The sequence below is a fragment of the Perca fluviatilis genome, chromosome 16, assembly GCF_010015445.1.
Source record: "Perca fluviatilis chromosome 16, GENO_Pfluv_1.0, whole genome shotgun sequence".
Taxonomy (NCBI): domain Eukaryota; kingdom Metazoa; phylum Chordata; class Actinopteri; order Perciformes; family Percidae; genus Perca; species Perca fluviatilis.
The window spans coordinates 4,417,176-4,437,561 of NC_053127.1; the positions used below are offsets into that span (position 1 = coordinate 4,417,176).

Here is a 20,386-nt window from a genome sequence, read left to right on the forward strand (position 1 = left end):
ACTAAATTAAAACAAATCGGATTTTAAATGCTAAACATCGAGGGAAATATCGTGACCGTTGTTTGATAATTATTACAATATTAGTAAAGCTTTTTTTCCCGTGAAATTCATCCCTAACTGACCTGCATCGTTAGTTCAAAAGCGGCGCTGGAATGTAACTAAGTACATGTACTCCAGTACTGTACTTCAGTACCAAATGTTGAGTTACTTGTACTTTACTTGTAGTCTTTTCTTTTCGTGCCACTTTCTACTTCTACTCCGCTACATTTCAGAGAGAAATATTGGACTTTTTACTCCACTACATTCATCTGTTCCAGCTTTAGTTACTAGTTACTTTAGTTACTAGTTACATGTAGTTTATAAGATCTGATGTCTGATTCTAAAGTAAACTAGCCGACGATATAACGGACTACAAGTCCAGCTGACATGATGAGACCATTAAACACACAACTGGTTGGATCCTTTACTCTTTACACAATGGGAGGATCAGTCTGCATTTACTACTTTTAATACTTTAACTACATTTTCCTGATGAGACTTACATACTTTTACTTAAGTAACATTTTCAATGCAGGACTTGTTACTTGTATTTGTCACAGTGTGGTATTAGTACTTTTACTCAAGCAAAGGATCTGAATAATACTTCCACCACTGGTTCAGAGTACGACCGGTTTGTCAGCGGTTAGTAACGCAGGAAGTTTTATTTTGAAAGGTAACTGTCACCAGCAGCAAGTTAAGTGCACTTTTATCTCGCTACATTATGACTTTTTGTTCGATAAAAGTTTAATATTAGGGGGTGGAGGCGGAGCTTAGATGGGAACTTATTAGGTCACACATTTCATCTACCAATAAGGATGATAGAGGTGTCATTTGTCCCGCCCTAAGAGGTGCAACAAAGCTAAAAGGGGGCTCAGGAAGATGTCATATATGCCAGTCCCTCCAGAAAAACACATGATTATGCGATCGCATAATTCAACGCATAATCAGCCAAAGTCAGCCGCATAAATTGCCGATTTCCGCGCAAAATATGCGGCGCTTGCATGATTTCGTAATCCCCGCATTTTCGTTGCAAAAAAGTCCCATAATATATCTCAGCAGAAAGTTGAAAAATGTTGCGTTTACTTCACACAAGAGCAGCCGTTTAGCCCCTGTTGCCATGGGAACGTTACGAAGTGACGTAATTACGTGACGTGAACACAATTTCCCACAATTTCAGCGCATTAAAATTGCATAAATATCCCGCATATTCCATCGCGTTTTTTAAGAAAACGTGTCGCATAATCAGGGATTTTTGCCTCGCAGCAATCGCAAAAAAACTCAAACCCATTTTTCTGGAAGGACTGATAATAATGAGTCTTTTACATTATAAAGATGTGATGTAGAAACTTTGAAAATGCGTCAGATTTTAAGATCAATGCTCTGGGACAAACTACATAAAAAAATTGGGTAATTATTAAAGGGATACTCCACCATTTTGTTGAAATAGTTCTCATCACGGTCTACCCTGGCTGTAGATAGGTTGGGCCAACGCATTTTTTGTCATAGTGCAAATAATTAGGTTGTGTTTTTTTGTCTTTTGTTGGCTTACGTATACTCACAACATGCTAACCGGCAACATAGGATTCCATTCACTACGCTAAGCTAACTAGCAGCGGCGCTGCCACTGCCAGTGTAAAATGATGCAAGCGCAAAAAATGCGTTGGCCCACCTATCTACAGCCAGGGGAGACCGCGATAAGCCCTATTTCAACAAACGGTGGCGTATCCCTTTGAAGTAAAGTGCCATGGAAACCCAACAGCCAATGAAAACCTGTAAGCGAAAAATAACGGCAGCAGCGTTTCTCTTCAACTCCTCCGCGTGATCCTCCTTCTCGACCGCCGTCCACATTTTTATTTTTGTATATTTTCGTCGTTCAAACTCCGAACTTCAGCAGCATTTATTCTCCTCTACTGGAGCTGTTCCTCTGTGTTCATTCTTTTAAAAAAAAACACGTGAAAGTAGTTCGAAGACCGTCATATCTTTTAATTAAAGTTATTCTTTCCACATAAAAACTGCACAGATCAACATTTCAGACGACACAGAAGCACTGCACTTTCATTGGCCGAAACAAACCCACAGAACTGCAGACGTTATTTGTTTTTATCTTCAGGATGTAAAGAACAACAATGTTCTTTCTTTTTTTATATATATATATATATATATATATATACACGCTTGGCTGTTTTTTTTGAAAGTTTGTTTTCAAGGCTTCACACAAACACATTTTCAATTGGTTACACTTTACTCGAAGGTATCTACATAAGAGTGACATGACACATTATAAACAAGTTATAAACGTTTATGACATAACTCTTCTTATAGTAATTGTCATTTGGTTTTTGTCATGACAAATTATGGTTGGAGTTAGGGTTAGGTTAGTTCGAATTGGCGAGCCAGCCAGGAGGGTTGGGTTAGGTCTGTTCGAACTGGCGAGCCAGTCAGGAGGGTTGGGTTAGGTGTGTTCGAATTGGCGAGCCAGTCAGGAGGGTTAGGTGTGTTCGAATTGGCGAGCCAGTCAGGAGGGTTGGGTTAGGGTTAGGTGTGTTCGAATTGGCGAGCCAGCCAGGAGGGTTGGGTTAGGTGTGTTCGAATTGGCGAGCCAGTCAGGAGGGTTGGGTTAGGGTTAGGTGTGTTCGAATTGGCGAGCCAGCCAGGAGGGTTGGGTTTGAGTTAGGGTTAGGTGTGTTCGAATTGGCGTTGGGGGTTGGGTTAGGGTTCATGTGTTCATTACAGTGTCATGTCACTCTTATGTAAATATCTTCAAGTAGAGTGTTACCGTTCGTATTTATTTTCAGGAGACAAAGAAGTTGAATGTTGAGAATGTTATTTTTTTATTTCAAACGCTTGGCCACACACATTTTTTATTTTAATTTTTATTTCAAAACGGCCAAAATTTTCCTCCCTTCCTCAGTCATTTGAAGCTGCGACCCAGAAGGGAAGAAGAAACCGACACAGCATGTTTTTTTTTAATTTTTTATTTTTTATTTTTTTGTTCCAAGCAGTGCTGTGAATCGTACGAGCTGTGATTGTGTCCTTATTTTGTCGTGCATATGTGGGGTAACTTTGCTAAGTGTGAAAATATTTTTGACAAGTGCCACGCCCCGGCCTGTGCGATGCTTACCATAATGTCTATAAAACAGGAAGTGATTTCTTCTGGTGGGACGAACACCAGAAAAGAGAGAATTATGATTATTATGCTTCTGATTATTATTATTATTATTATGGTGACTATTATTATTATTATTATTATTCCTTCTACTGTATCATCATTGCGACCATGATTATCCTCATAATCATTTAAGAGTCTATTGTTTTGCCATGTATTTTTTATTTTGAGATTTTTATTTTAGTTTTCTTTTTATTATTAAAGGTAAAATGAACTAACAGATCCTGATGTCGTGTGCTGCTTCTCTTCCCTTCATCTCAAATGTTTGACTGAATTTGGTGTTTTGGAGGTAAAAAAAAGACATCCGAGATTCAACCGGATTAAACTGGATTAAAGGTAGTGTTTTGGGGTGTTTAGGTAACCTATATAAACGTTTTTTTAACAGCTTGTAAATTGTGGTATTGTAACATGCAGCAGATTCAATTTTTAATGATTTTTTTTCGACATAAAACTGACTTTTTTGACTTACTATATTGACTTTTTTTCAACATACTATACTATGACTTTATAACTATAAAGTTACAAAAATTTTGATTATATTTTTTTTTGTTCCTTTGAATCTGTTTATGTAAAAACAACCCAACAGATGTAAATCAGTTTTTATTATCTACTCCAAACAATCCTTCTAGAAAGCTAAAACGAACATGAGTCCTTAATGATCTGGATCAGTTCCTGGTGAGAGCAGTAACAAGTGGTCAACCGGTTAATTTAAAAGGTGATTCATTCAAAAAAAATAAGAAAAACTTAACTTTTTTTTGATTATTTTCAACATACTATACTATTACTTTTAAGACTTTTTTTCGACATACTATACTATGACTTTTCGATATAGTATGACTTTTTTCGACACAATATTGACTTTTTTTTTGACATAGGCCTACTATACTGTCTTTTTTCGACATACTATATACTATAACTTTTATGACTTTGTCGACATACTATATGACTTTTTCGACATACTACACACTGACTTTTTTGACTTTTTCGACCTGCTATACTATGTCTGTATCTCAAACTGCACACTTCCGTCAGTATACTGCTAATGTGCACGGACCACTTCCTGCCGTAGTGCCCACTTTGGATGGTTAGGGTCGTCCCAAAAGGAACAGTTATGTTAAAACACTTAACGGAAATGACGAGCGCTCGGCTCGGCTCGTCTCGGCTCGGCTCGACACCTCTCAAAATCTGACGAAAATCTTCTAAACTGACCTTTGTCGATCTGAAATGAAGACAGATTCAGCTTAAAATGTTTTCAGAAACACGTTTCGGTGAACTATGTTCATAAAATACGAGATATCGTATTCTGAACAAGCCCATTACGCTCTGTTGTGAAATCTGGGAGATACCCATGTGACGCGTTCGTCCAATCAGCTGCCGGTCTACGTCCCTGGCCCCACCCCCTTTCCTCTTCGTAGTCAAGATGGCGCCGTTTAGTGCGCGTAGTGTCCATCGTTCCACGCTGAACTTTTTGACTGTTTTTAGGGGCTCATCCTGGTACTTTCAGCGCTCTGACTTTTTGCGTTATCTACGCTATATACTTAAAACTGTTTGAAGTGTGCAAGTAGGCGCTCTGAGACACAGCATATGACTTTTTTATGACTTTTTTTCAACATACTATATACTATGACTGTATCGACATGCTATACGATGACTTTTTCGGCATACTACACTGACTTTTTCAACATACTATGGTATGACTTTTATGACTTTCGACATACTATACTATGTATTGACATACTATACTATGACTTTTGACTTTTTGAGACACTATACTATGACTTTTTTGACTTTTTCGACATACTATGGTATGTATCGACATGCTATACTATCACTGTATTGACATGCTATACTATGACACTTGACTTTTTGAGACTTTTTGGACATACTATACTATGACTTTTTGAGACTTTTTGGACATACTATACTATGACTTTTTGAGACATGCTATACTATGACTTTTTGAGACATGCTATACTATGACTTTTTAGAGATGCTATACTACGAATTTTATGACTTTTTTCTACATACTATATACTATGACTTTTTGAGACACTACTATGACTTTTTGTCCTCCATCATGATGATGTCACCACGGGTCCTCCATCATGATGATGTCACCACGGGTCCTCCATCATGATGATGTCACCATGGGTCTCATCACCAGAGAATGTTTTTCATCCGTGCACATTTTAATAAATATTTGTTCACTCTAAATGAGTCTGTCCTTATTGAATGAATTTTCATGACTTTTTTTCGACATGCTATACTATGACTTTTATGACATACTATACTATGACTTCGATATAGTATGACTTTTCGACATGTTATACTATGACTTTTTAATGACTTTTCGACATGCTATACTATGACTTTTTAATGACTTTTAGACATACTATACTATGACTTTTTTTATGATTTTCGACATACTGTACTATGACTTTTTTTATGATTTTCGACATACTATACTATGACTTTTTAATAACTTTTAGACATACTATACTATGACTTTTTAATAACTTTTAGACATACTATACTATGACTTTTTAATGACTTTTAGACATACTATACTATGACTTTTTAATGATTTTTCGACATACTGTACTATGACTTTTTTTATGATTTTCGACATACTGTACTATGACTTTTTTTTATGATTTTCGACATACTATACTATGACTTTTTTATGACTTTTCGACATATACTATGACTTTTTATGAGTTTTTTCAACATAACTATACTATGACTTTTTTCAACATAACTATGCTATGACTTTTTTCAACATAACTATACTATGACTTTTTATGACATTTTCGACACTGCTTTGACTTTTTTCTACATATGCTATGGTATGACTTTTTAGACATGCTATACTATGACTGTATCGACATACTATACTATGACTTTTTTATGACTTTTCGACATACTATACTATGACTTTTTTATGACTTTTCGACATACTATACTATGACTTTTTTATGACTTTTCGACATACTATACTATGACTTTTTTATGACTTTTCGACATACTATACTATGACTTTTTATGAGTTTTTTCGACATACTATACTATGACTTTTTATGACTTTTAGACATACTATACTATGACTTTTTTATGACTTTTCGACATACTATACTATGACTTTTTTATGACTTTTCGACATACTATACTATGACTTTTTTATGACTTTTCGACATACTATACTATGACTTTTTATGAGTTTTTTCGACATACTATACTATGACTTTTTTATGACTTTTAGACATACTATACTATGACTTTTTATGACTTTTCGACATACTATACTATGACTTTTTATGACTTTTTGACTTTTCGACATACTATACTATGACTTTTTATGAGTTTTTTCGACATACTATACTATGACTTTTTGAGACATGCTATCCTATGACTGTATCGACATGCTATACTATGACTTTTTGAGACACTACTATGACTTTTTGTCCTCCATCATGATGATGTCACCACGGGTCCTCCATCATGATGATATCACCACGGTCCTCCATCTGATGATGTCACCAGCCGGTCCTCCATCATGATAATGTCACCCCGGGTCCTCCATCATGATGATGTCACCATGGGTCTCATCACCAGAGAATGTTTTTCATCCGTGCACATTTTAATAAATATTTGTTCACTCTAAATGAGTCTGTCCTTATTGAATGAATTTTCATGACTTTTTTCGACATGCTATACTGGACTTTTTATGACTTTTTTCAACATGCTATACTATGACTTTTTATGACTTTTTCGATACTATACTATGACTTTTTTATGACTTTTTTCGACATACTATACTATGACTTTTTTCGACATACTATACTATGACTTTTTTATGACTTTTTCAACATACTATACTATGACTTTTTTATGACTTTTTCAACATACTATACTATGACTTTTTTCGACATACTATACTATGACTTTTTCCGACATACTATACTATGACTTTTTCTTTCCGAAACATATTATACTATGACTTTTTCCGAAACATACTATACTATGACTTTTTCCAACATACTATACTATGACTTTTTTATGACTTTTTCAACATACTATACTATGACTTTTTCGACATACTATACTATGACTTTTTTATGACTTTTTTCGACATACTATACTACTATGACTTTTATGAGTTTTTTCGACATACTATACTATGACTTTTTATGACTTTTTTCGACATACTATACTATGACTTTTTTATGAGTTTTTTTGACATACTATACTATGACTTTTTTATGACTTTTTTCGACATACTATACTATGACTTTTTATGACTTTTTTCGACATATACTATAACTTTTTAATGATTTTCGACATATTATACTATGACTTTTTTAGATTTTTCGACATACTATACTATGACTTTTTTATGATTTTCGACATATACTATGACTTTTTTTTTTATGATTTTCGACATATACTATAACTTTTTATGATTTTCCGCATACTATACTATGACTTTTTATGACTTTTTCGACATATACTATGACTTTTTAATGATTTTCGACATATTATACTATGACTTTTTTTAGATTTTTCGACATATTGACTTATGACTTTTTTAGATTTTTCGACATACTATACTATGACTTTTTATGACTTTTTCGACATATTGTACTTATGACTTTTTATGATTTTCGACATACTATACTATGACTTTTTTATGAGTTTTTTCGACATATACTATTACTATGACTTTTTATGACTTTTTCCGATATTATACTATGACTTTTTTGATTTTTCGACATACTATACTATGACTTTGTTTTTTTCGACATATACTATGACTTTTTATGATTTTCGACATACTATACTATGACTTTTTTTATGAGTTTTATTTTTCGACATACTATACTATGACTTTTATGATATTTTTTTTACGCAATACTATACTATGACTTTTTATGAGTTTTTCGACATACTATACTATGACTTTTTAGACATACTTTATCCTATGACTGTATCGACATGCTATACCATGACTTTTTGAGTCACTACTATGACTTTTTGTCCTCCATCATGATGATGTCACCACGGGTCCTCCATCATGATGATGTCACCACGGGTCCTCCATCATGATGATGTCACCATGGGTCTCATCACCAGAGAATGTTTTTCATCCGTGCACATTTTAATAAATATTTGTTCACTCTAAATGAGTCTGTCCTTATTGAATGAATTTTCATGACTTTTTCGACATGCTATACTATGACTTTTTTTGACAAACTATACTATGACTTTTTATGACTTTTTCGACATACTATACTATGACTTTTTATGACTTTTTCGACATACTATACTATGACTTTTATGACTTTTCGACACATATACTATGACTTTTTCGACATACTATGACTTTTTTATGACTTTTTCGACATACTATACTGTGACTTTTTATGACTTTTTTCTACAACTATACTATGACTTTTATGATTTTTTCGACATACTATACTATGACTTTTTATGACTTTTTCGCATATAATATAACTTTTTAATGATTTTCGACATATTATACTATGACTTTTTTAGATTTTTCGACATACTATACTATGACTTTTTTATGATTTTCGACATATACTATAACTTTTTATGATTTTCGACATATTATACTATGACTTTTTATGACTTTTTCGCCCATATACTATAACTTTTTAATGATTTTTCGACATATTATACTATGTTTTTTAGATTTTTCGACATACTATACTATGACTTTTTTTTATGATTTTCGACATATTGTACTATGACTTTTTTATGATTTTCGACATACTATACTATGACTTTTTTTTATTTTTCGACATACTATACTATGACTTTTTATGAGTTTTTTCAACATACTATACTATGACTTTTTTTTATTTTTCGACATACTATACTATGACTTTTTATGAGTTTTTTCGACATATTATACTATGACTTTTTTATGACTTACTTTTAGAGACACTACTATGACTTTTTGTCCTCCATCATGATGATATCACCACGGGTCCTCCATCATGATGATGTCACCACGGGTCCTCCATCATGATGATGTCACCACGGGTCCTCCATCATGATGATGTCACCACGGGTCCTCCATCATGATGATGTCACCATGGGTCTCATCACCAGAGAATGTTTTTCATCCGTGCACATTTTAATAAATATTTGTTCACTCTAAATGAGTCTGTCCTTATTGAATGAATTTTCATGACTTTTTTCGACATACTATACTATGACTTTTTTATGACTTTTTTCGACATACTATACTATGACTTTTTATGACTTTTTTCGACATGCTATACTATGACTTTTTTATGACTTTTTTCGACATACTATACTATGACTTTTTCGACATACTATACTATGACTTTTTATGACTTTTTTCGACATACTATACTATGACTTTTTATGACTTTTTTCGACATACTATACTATGACTTTTTATGACTTTTTTCGACATACTATACTATGACTTTTTATGACTTTTTTCAACATGCTATACTATGACTTTTTATGACTTTTTTCAACATACTATACTATGACTTTTTTATGACTTTTTTCGACATACTATACTATGACTTTTTTCGACATACTATACTATGACTTTTTTGACTTTTTTCGACATACTATACTATGACTTTTTTATGACTTTTTTCAACATACTATACTATGACTTTTTTATGACTTTTTCGACATACTATACTACGACTTTTTCCACATACGCTATACTGGCGCTTTTTTATGACTTTTTCGACATACTATACTATGACTTTTTTATGACTTTTTTCGACATACTATACTATGACTTTTTTATGACTTTTTTCGACATGTTACACTATTACTTTTATGACTTTTTTGACATACTATACTATGACTTTTATGACTTTTTTGACATACTATACCATGACTTTTTGAGACACTACTATGACTTTTTGTCCTCCATCATGATGATGTCACCACGGGTCCTCCATCATGATGATGTCACCACGGGTCCTCCATCATGATGATGTCACCATGGGTCTCATCACCAGAGAATGTTTTTCATCCGTGCACATTTTAATAAATATTTGTTCACTCTAAATGAGTCTGTCCTTATTGAATGAATTTTCATGACTTTTTCGACATGCTATACTATGACTTTTTCGACATACTATACTATGACTTTTTATGACTTTTTTTCGACATACTATACTACGACTTTTATGACTTTTTTCGACATACTATACCATGACTTTTATGACTTTTTTCGACATACTATACTATGACTTTTTATGACTTTTTCGACCATATAATATAACTTTTTAATGATTTTCGGCATATTATACTATGACTTTTTAGATTTTTCGACATACTATACTATGACTTTTTTATGATTTTCGACATACACTATAACTTTTTATGATTTTCGACATATTATACTATGACTTTTTATGACTTTTTTCGACATATACTATAACTTTTTAATGATTTTCGACATATTATACTATGACTTTTTTAGATTTTTCGACATACTATACTATGACTTTTTTTTATGATTTTCGACATATTGTACTATGACTTTTTTATGATTTTCGACATACTATACTATGACTTTTTTTATTTTTTCGACATACTATACTATGACTTTTTATGAGTTTTTTCAACATACTATACTATGACTTTTTTTATTTTTCGACATACTATACTATGACTTTTTATGAGTTTTTTCGACGCATTATACTATGACTTTTTATGACTTACTTTTAGAGACACTACTATGACTTTTTGTCCTCCATCATGATGATATCACCACGGGTCCTCCATCATGATGATGTCACCGCGGTCCTCCATCATGATGATGTCACCACGGGTCCTCCATCATGATGATGTCACCACGGGTCCTCCATCATGATGATGTCACCATGGGTCTCATCACCAGAGAATGTTTTTCATCCGTGCACATTTTAATAAATATTTGTTCACTCTAAATGAGTCTGTCCTTATTGAATGAATTTTCATGACTTTTTTCGACATACTATACTATGACTTTTTTATGACTTTTTTCGACATACTATACTATGACTTTTTGACGCACTATACTATGACTTTTTATGACTTTTTCGACGATACTATACTATGACTTTTTATAACTTTTTTGACATGCTATACTATGACTTTTTTATGACTTTTTTCAACATGCTATACTATGACTTTTTTATGACTTTTTCAACATACTATACTATGACTTTTTATGACTTTTTTCGACATACTATACTATGACTTTTTTATGACTTTTTCGATATACTATACTATGACTTTTTATGACTTTTTCGAAACACATACTATGACTTTTTTTATGACTTTTTCAACATACTATACTATGACTTTTTTATGACTTTTTTCAACATGCTATACTATGACTTTTTTATGACTTTTTCGACATACTATACTATGACTTTTTTATGACTTTTTTCAACATGCTATACTATGACTTTTTCGACATACTATACTATGACTTTTTTATGACTTTTTTCAACATACTATACTATGACTTTTTTATGACTTTTTTCGACTTACTATACTATGACTTTTTCGACATACTATACTATGACTTTTTATGACTTTTTTTTCGACATACTATACTACCGACTTTTATGAGTTTTTTCGACATACTATACTATGACTTTTTATGACTTTTTCGAACATACTATACTATGACTTTTTATGAGTTTTTTGACATACTATACTATGACTTTTTTATGACTTTTTTCGACATACTATACTATGACTTTTTATGACTTTTTTCGACATATACTATAACTTTTTAATGATTTTCGACATATTATACTATGACTTTTTTAGATTTTTCGACATACTATACTATGACTTTTTTATGATTTTCGACATATACTATGACTTTTTTATGATTTTCGACATATACTATAACTTTTTTATGATTTTCGACATATTATACTATGACTTTTTATGACTTTTTTCGACATATACTATGACTTTTTAATGATTTTCGACATATTATACTATGACTTTTTTAGATTTTACGACATATTGTTAGCTATTCAGATTTTCCGCAACTATACTATGACTTTTTTATGATTTTCGACATATTGTACTATGACTTTTTTATGATTTTCGACATACTATACTATGACTTTTTTATGAGTTTTTCGACATACTATACTATGACTTTTTATGCTTTTTCGACATATTGTACTATGACTTTTTATGATTTCGACATACTATACTATGACTTTTTATGATTTTTTCGACATATTGTTACTATGACTTTTTATGATTTTCGACATACTATACTATAACTTTTTATGATTTTCGACATATTATACTATGACTTTTTTGAATTTTCGACATACTATACTATGACTTTTTATGATTTTCGACATATACTATGACTTTTTATGATTTTCGACATATACTATAACTTTTTATGATTTTCGACATATTATACTTTTATGACAATAATTTTAATGATTTTTCACGTATATACTATGACTTTTTTATGATTTTCGACATATTGTACTATGACTTTTTGAGTTTCGACATAACTATCTGCTTTTTGTATTTGACATACTATACTATGACTTTTTTTTTTTCGACATATTGTACTATGACTTTTATGATTTTATTACCAACTTTTTATGATTTTTCGACATATTGTACTATGACTTTTTATGATTTTCGACATACTATACTATGACTTTTTATGATTTTGGTATTTTATGACTTTTTCGACATACTATACTATGACTTTTTATGACTTTTTCGACATACTATACTTTATGACTTTTTTGCGCTTTATGACTTTTCGACATATACTATAACTTTTTATGATTTTCGACGCATTATACTATGACTTTTTATGATTTTTCGACATACTACTATGACTTTTTATGATTTTCGACATACTTACTATGACTTTTTATGATTTTTTCGACCTACTATACTATGACTCTTTTATGACTTTTTTTCGACATACCATAATTATGACTTTTTATGACTTTTTCGACATACTATACTATGACTTTTTATGACTTTTTTCGACATACTATACTATGACTTTTTATGACTTTTTTCGACATATACTATAACTTTTTAATGATTTTCGACATATTATACTATGACTTTTTTAGATTTTTCGACATACTATACTATGACTTTTTTATGATTTTCGACATATACTATGACTTTTTTATGATTTTCGACATATACTATAACTTTTTTATGATTTTCGACATATACTATAACTTTTTTATGATTTTCGACATATTATACTATGACTTTTTATGACTTTTTTCGACATATACTGGACTTTTTATGATTTTCGACATATTATACTATGACTTTTTAGATTTTTCGACATACTATACTATGACTTTTTATGATTTTCGACATACTATACTATGGCTTTTTTTTATGATTTTCGACATATTATACTATGACTTTTTTATGATTTTCGACATGCTATACTATGACTTTTTATGAGTTTTTTTTATTTTTCGACATACTATACTATGACTTTTTATGAGTTTTTTCGACATACTATACTATGACTTTTTATGAGTTTTTTCGACATACTATACTATGACTTTTTAGACATGCTATCCTATGACTGTATCGACATGCTATACCATGACTTTTTGAGACACTACTATGACTTTTTGTCCTCCATCATGATGATGTCACCACGGGTCCTCCATCATGATGATGTCACCACGGGTCCTCCATCATGATGATGTCACCATGGGTCTCATCACCAGAGAATGTTTTTCATCCGTGCACATTTTAATAAATATTTGTTCACTCTAAATGAGTCTGTCCTTATTGAATGAATTTTCATGACTTTTTCGGCGACTATACTATGACTTTTCGGCATACTATACTATGACTTTTTATGACTTTTCGTCATATACTATACTATGACTTTTTATGACTTTTTTCGACATACTATACTATGACTTTTATGACTTTTTTTCGACATACTATACTATGACTTTTTCGGCCATACTATACTGGACTTTTTATGACTTTTTTCGACATACTATACTATGACTTTTTATGACTTTTTTCGACATACTATACTATGACTTTTATGACTTTTTTCGACATACTATACTATGACTTTTTATGACTTTTTTCGACATATAATATAACTTTTTAATGATTTTCGACATATTATACTATGACTTTTTTAGATTTTTCGACATACTATACTATGACTTTTTTATGATTTTCGACATATACTATAACTTTTTTATGATTTTCGACATATTATACTATGACTTTTTATGACTTTTTTCGACATATACTATAACTTTTTAATGATTTTCGACATATTATACTATGACTTTTTAGATTTTTCGACATACTATACTATGACTTTTTTTATGATTTTCGACATATTGTACTATGACTTTTTATGATTTTCGACATACTATACTATGACTTTTTTAATTTTTCGACATACTATACTATGACTTTTTATGAGTTTTTTCAACATACTATACTATGACTTTTTTATTTTTCGACATACTATACCATGACTTTTATGAGTTTTTTCCATATATTATACTATGACTTTTTATGACTTACTTTTAGAGACACTACTATGACTTTTTGTCCTCCATCATGATGATATCACCACCGGTCCTCCATCATGATGATGTCACCACGGTTCCTCCATCATGATGATGTCACCCGGGTCCTCCATCATGATGATGTCACCACGGGTCCTCCATCATGATGATGTCACCATGGGTCTCATCACCAGAGAATGTTTTTCATCCGTTACATTTTAATAAATATTTGTTCACTCTAAATGAGTCTGTCCTTATTGAATGAATTTTCATGACTTTCCGCCATACTATACTATGGACTTTTTTATGACTTTTTCGACATACTATACTATGACTTTTTTATGACTTTTTCGACGCGCTATACTATGACTTTTTATGACTTTTTCGACATACTATACTATGACCCTTTTTCGACATACTATACTATGACTTTTTATGACTTTTTTCGACATACCATACTATGACTTTTTATGACTTTTTTCGACATACTATACTATGACTTTTTTTTGACTTTTTTTCGACATACTATACTATGACTTTTTATGACTTTTTTTTCAACATGCTATACTATGACTTTTTATGACTTTTTCAACATACTTATACTATGACTCTTTTATGACTTCTTTCGCAATACATATACTATGACTTTTTCGGCTACCATACTATGACTTTTTATGACTTTTTTCAACATGCTATACTATGACTTTTTTATGACTTTTTCAACATACTATACTATGACTTTTTATGACTTTTTCGACATACTATACTATGACTTTTTCGACATACTATACTATGACTTTTTATGACTTTTTTCGACATACTATACTATGACTTTTTATGACTTTTTTCGACATACTATACTATGACTTTTTATGACTTTTTTTTCGTCATGTTACACTATTACTTTTATGACTTTTTTGACATACTATACTATGACTTTTATGACTTTTTTGACATACTATACCATGACTTTTTGAGACACTACTATGACTTTTTGTCCTCCATCATGATGATGTCACCATCGGTCCTCCATCATGATGATGTCACCAGCGGTCCTCCATCATGATGATGTCACCATGGGTCTCATCACCAGCATTTTTTTCATCCGTACACATTTTAATAAATATTTGTTCACTCTAAATGAGTCTGTCCTTATTGAATGAATTTTCATGACTTTTTTCGACATGCTATACTATGACTTTTCGGACATACTATACTATGACTTTTTATGACTTTTTTCGACATACTATACTATGACTTTTATGACTTTTTTCGGACATACTATACTATGACTTTTATGACTTTTTTCGACATACTATACTATGACTTTTATGACTTTTTCGACATATAATATAACTTTTTAATGATTTTCGACATATTATACTATGACTTTTTAGATTTTTCGACACACTATACTATGACTTTTTTATGATTTTCGACATATACTATAACTTTTTTATGATTTTCGACATATTATACTATGACTTTTTATGACTTTTTTCGACATATACTATAACTTTTTAATGATTTTCGACATATTATACTATGACTTTTTTAGATTTTTCGACATACTATACTATGACTTTTTTTTATGATTTTCGACATATTGTACTATGACTTTTTTATGATTTTCGACATACTATACTATGACTTTTTTTTATTTTTCGACATACTATACTATGACTTTTTATGAGTTTTTTCAACATACTATACTATGACTTTTTATTTTTCGACATACTATACTATGACTTTTTGTGAGTTTTTTCGACATATTATACTATGACTTTTTTATGACTTACTTTTAGAGACACTACTATGACTTTTTGTCCTCCATCATGATGATATCACCACGGGTCCTCCATCATGATGATGTCACCACGGGTCCTCCATCATGATGATGTCACCACGGGTCCTCCATCATGATGATGTCACCACGGGTCCTCCATCATGATGATGTCACCATGGGTCTCATCACCAGAGAATGTTTTTCATCCGTGCACATTTTAATAAATATTTGTTCACTCTAAATGAGTCTGTCCTTATTGAATGAATTTTCATGACTTTTCGACATGCTATACTACGATTCTTTTATGACTCTTTTTCGACATACTATACTATGACTTTTTTCGGACATACTATACTATGACTTTTTATGACTTTTTTCGACCATACTATACTATGACTTTTTTATGACTTTTTTCACGCAACATGCTATACTATGACTTTTTTATGACTCTTTTTCAACATACTATGCTATGACTTTTTATGACTTTTTGCACATACTAGTATGACTTTTTTATGACTTTTTTCGACATACTATACTATGACTTTTTTATGACTTTTTTCGACATACTATACTATGACTTTTTATGACTTTTTTCAACATACTATACTATGACTTTTTTATGACTTTTTCAACATGCTATACTATGACTTTTTTATGACTTTTTTCGACATACTATACTATGACTTTTTTATGACTTTTTTCAACATGCTATACTATGACTTTTTTCCGACATACTATACTATGACTTTTTTATGACTTTTTTCAACATACTATACTATGACTTTTTATGACTTTTTTCGACTTACTATACTATGACTTTTTTCGACATACTATACTATGACTTTTTATGACTTTTTTCGACATACTATACTATGACTTTTATGAGTTTTTTCGACATACTATACTATGACTTTTTATGACTTTTTTCGACATACTATACTATGACTTTTTATGAGTTTTTTGACATACTATACTATGACTTTTTATGACTTTTTTCGACATACTATACTATGACTTTTTATGACTTTTTTCGACATATACTATAACTTTTTAATGATTTTCGACATATTATACTATGACTTTTTTAGATTTTTCGACATACTATACTATGACTTTTTTATGATTTTCGGACATATACTATGACTTTTTATGATTTTCGACATATACTATAACTTTTTTATGATTTTCGACATATTATACTATGACTTTTTATGACTTTTTTCGACATATACTATGACTTTTTAATGATTTTCGACATATTATACTATGACTTTTTTAGATTTTTCGACATATTGTACTATGACTTTTTTAGATTTTTCGACATACTATACTATGACTTTTTTATGATTTTCGACATATTGTACTATGACTTTTTTATGATTTTCGACATACTATACTATGACTTTTTTATGAGTTTTTTCGACATACTATACTATGACTTTTTTATGACTTTTTTCGACATATTGTACTATGACTTTTTTATGATTTTCGACATACTATACTATGACTTTTTTATGACTTTTTTCGTACAATATTGTACTATGACTTTTTATGATTTTCGGACATACTATACTATGACTTTTTTTATGATTTTTTTCGACATACTATACTATGACTTTTATGACTTTTTTCGACATACTATACTATGACTTTTTTATGACTTTTTTCGACATACTATACTATGACTTTTTTATGACTTTTTTCGACATACTATACTATGACTTTTTATGACTTTTTTCGACATATACTATAACTTTTTAATGATTTTCGACATATTATACTATGACTTTTTTAGATTTTTCGACATACTATACTATGACTTTTTTATGATTTTCGACATATACTATGACTTTTTTATGATTTTCGACATATACTATAACTTTTTTATGATTTTCGACATATACTATAACTTTTTTATGATTTTCGACATATTATACTATGACTTTTTATGACTTTTTTCGACATATACTATGACTTTTTTATGATTTTCGACATATTATACTATGACTTTTTTAGATTTTTCGACATACTATACTATGACTTTTTTATGATTTTCGACATACTATACTATGGCTTTTTTTTATGATTTTCGACATATTATACTATGACTTTTTTATGATTTTCGACATGCTATACTATGACTTTTTATGAGTTTTTTTTATTTTTCGACATACTATACTATGACTTTTTATGAGTTTTTTCGACATACTATACTATGACTTTTTATGAGTTTTTTCGACATACTATACTATGACTTTTGACATGCTATCCTATGACTGTATCGACATGCTATACCATCGACTTTTTGAGACAATTACTATGACTTTTGTCCTCCATCATGATGATGTCACCACGGGTCCTCCATCATCATGATGATGTCACCATGGGTCTCATCACCAGAGAATGTTTTTCATCCGTGTGACATTTTAATAAATATTTGTTCACTCTAAATGAGTCTGTCCTTATTGAATGAATTTTCATGACTTTTTCGACATGCTATACTATGACTTTTTCGACATACTATACTATGACTTTTTTATGACTTTTTTCGACATACTATACTATGACTTTTTATGACTTTTTTCGACATACTATACTATGACTTTTATGACTTTTTTCGACATACTATACTATGACTTTTTATGACTTTTTTCGACATATAATATAACTTTTAATGATTTTCGCCATATTATACTATGACTTTTTAGATATTACTTTTATGATTTTCGACATACACTATAACTTTTTTATGATTTTCGACATATTATACTATGACTTTTTATGACTTTTTTCGACACATACTATAACTTTTTAATGATTTTCGACATATTGTACTATGACTTTTTATGATTTTCGACATACTATACTATGACTTTTTTATTTTTCGACATACTATACTATGACTTTTTATGAGTTTTTCAACATACTATACTATGACTTTTTTATTTTTCGCGCACATACTATACTATGACTTTTTATGAGTTTTTTCGACATATTATACTATGACTTTTTTATGACTTACTTTTAGAGACACTACTATGACTTTTTGTCCTCCATCATGATGATATCACCACGGGTCCTCCATCATGATGATGTCACCACGGGTCCTCCATCATGATGATGTCACCACGGGTCCTCCATCATGATGATGTCACCACGGGTCCTCCATCATGATGATGTCACCATGGGTCTCATCACCAGAGAATGTTTTTCATCCGTGCACATTTTAATAAATATTTGTTCACTCTAAATGAGTCTGTCCTTATTGAATGAATTTTCATGACTTTTTTCGACATACTATACTATGACTTTTTTATGACTTTTTTCGACATACTATACTATGACTTTTTTATGACTTTTTTCGTTATGCTATACTTATGACTTTTTTGACTTTTTCAACATGCTATACTATGACTTTTTTTATGACTTTTTTCAACATACTATACTATGACTTCTTTTATGACTTTTTCGACATACTATACTATGACTTTTTATGACTTTTTTCGGACATACTCATACTATGACTTTTTTATGACTTTTTTCGACATACTATACTATGACTTTTTATGACTTTTTTCAACATACTATACTATGACTTTTTATGACTTTTTTCAACATGCTATACTATGACTTTTTTATGACTTTTTCGACATACTATACTATGACTTTTTTGGACTTTTTTCAACATGCTATACTATGACTTTTCGGACATACTATACTATGACTTTTTTATGACTTTTTTCAACATACTATACTATGACTTTTTATGACTTTTTTCGACATACTATACTATGACTTTTT

At 30.6% G+C, this 20,386-nt stretch overlaps 1 protein-coding gene and 1 long non-coding RNA gene across 2 annotated transcripts in view; one reads left to right on the forward strand and one right to left on the reverse strand.

The window, feature by feature from the left end:
- Window positions 1-20,386, reverse strand: part of LOC120544555 (E3 ubiquitin-protein ligase Siah2-like) — a gene marked incomplete at its 3' end in the record, with an annotated part of 540,100 nt that overhangs the window by 135,403 nt on the left and 384,311 nt on the right.
- On the forward strand, window positions 2,301-3,428 carry LOC120544585. Its single transcript, XR_005636518.1, has 2 exons — window positions 2,301-2,619; window positions 2,661-3,428. It is a non-coding gene; the product is annotated as an uncharacterized LOC120544585 (long non-coding RNA).